Raw genomic sequence first — 1583 nt, forward strand, 5'->3', positions numbered from 1 at the left:
GCGGTTCTCGCAGGTGGTTTGTATCGCAGCTGTGCGGACGTGTTGGCGCGTGCGCTGTGCTGGGAGAGTTCGCTTCGGCACCCAAGTGGGGCTTTTGTCCTTCTGTGGCGCTGGCGTTGGAGCTGCCGGTCACCGTAGGTGGCGCGTGTTGTCTCCCGCCGGCAATGCCACGACAGCACGCTCCCGGGCCTCTGTCGGCAGCGGCAAGCTCAGTTGGGAGCACGGGTGGTCGCACCTAAAGCGTCTACTCGCCAAACTCCGGGCGATTGCGCCTCTCTCGAACCCGACCAAGTACTTAGGACGGCGCTGCGCGCCGCCGGGACCTGAGAGGGTTTCGAGGTGTATGGTGCAGGGGAGCTCAGCCTCCTCCTGTTTGCAGAATAATTGAGCGGACGCTTGCGTGTTCGCGCGGGCCCCCGGGACACACTCCCGGGCGGCCGGCTGCTCAGCTCTAGTTGACGCAGCTCCCTGGTTGATCCTGCCAGTAGTCATATGCTTGTCTCAAAGATTAAGCCATGCATGTCTCAGTACAAGCCGCATTAAGGTGAAACCGCGAATGGCTCATTAAATCAGTTATGGTTCCTTAGATCGTACCCACGTTACTTGGATAACTGTGGTAATTCTAGAGCTAATACATGCAAACAGAGTCCCGACCAGAGATGGAAGGGACGCTTTTATTAGATCAAAACCAATCGGTCGGCTCGTCCGGTCCGTTTGCCTTGGTGACTCTGAATAACTTTGGGCTGATCGCACGGTCCTCGTACCGGCGACGCATCTTTCAAATGTCTGCCTTATCAACTGTCGATGGTAGGTTCTGCGCCTACCATGGTTGTAACGGGTAACGGGGAATCAGGGTTCGATTCCGGAGAGGGAGCCTGAGAAACGGCTACCACATCCAAGGAAGGCAGCAGGCGCGCAAATTACCCACTCCCGGCACGGGGAGGTAGTGACGAAAAATAACGATACGGGACTCATCCGAGGCCCCGTAATCGGAATGAGTACACTTTAAATCCTTTAACGAGTATCTATTGGAGGGCAAGTCTGGTGCCAGCAGCCGCGGTAATTCCAGCTCCAATAGCGTATATTAAAGTTGTTGCGGTTAAAAAGCTCGTAGTTGGATTTGTGTCCCACGCTGTTGGTTCACCGCCCGTCGGTGTTTAACTGGCATGTATCGTGGGACGTCCTGCCGGTGGGGCGAGCTGAAGGCGTGCGACGCGCCTCGTGCGTGCTCGTGCGTCCCGAGGCGGACCCCGTTGCAATCCTACCAGGGTGCTCTTGAGTGAGTGTCTCGGTGGGCCGGCACGTTTACTTTGAACAAATTAGAGTGCTTAAAGCAGGCAAGCCCGCCTGAATACTGTGTGCATGGAATAATGGAATAGGACCTCGGTTCTATTTTGTTGGTTTTCGGAACCCGAGGTAATGATTAATAGGGACAGGCGGGGGCATTCGTATTGCGACGTTAGAGGTGAAATTCTTGGATCGTCGCAAGACGAACAGAAGCGAAAGCATTTGCCAAGTATGTTTTCATTAATCAAGAACGAAAGTTAGAGGTTCGAAGGCGATCAGATACCGCCCTAGTTCTA

General features: G+C 54.9%; 1 non-coding gene across 1 annotated transcript in view; it reads left to right on the forward strand.

Annotated features, from left to right (window-relative positions):
* Window positions 1–465: 465 nt before the first annotated feature.
* Window positions 466–1583, forward strand: part of LOC124566206 — a 1910-nt gene continuing 792 nt past the window's right edge. Inside the window, exon 1 of the ribosomal RNA XR_006970848.1 lies at window positions 466–1583. This exon is cut by the window's right edge and continues 792 nt beyond it. This is a non-coding gene — a ribosomal RNA (small subunit ribosomal RNA).

Source organism: Schistocerca americana, unplaced genomic scaffold (genome assembly GCF_021461395.2).
Source record: "Schistocerca americana isolate TAMUIC-IGC-003095 unplaced genomic scaffold, iqSchAmer2.1 HiC_scaffold_1372, whole genome shotgun sequence".
In the NCBI taxonomy this organism is placed as follows: Eukaryota; Metazoa; Arthropoda; class Insecta; order Orthoptera; family Acrididae; genus Schistocerca; species Schistocerca americana.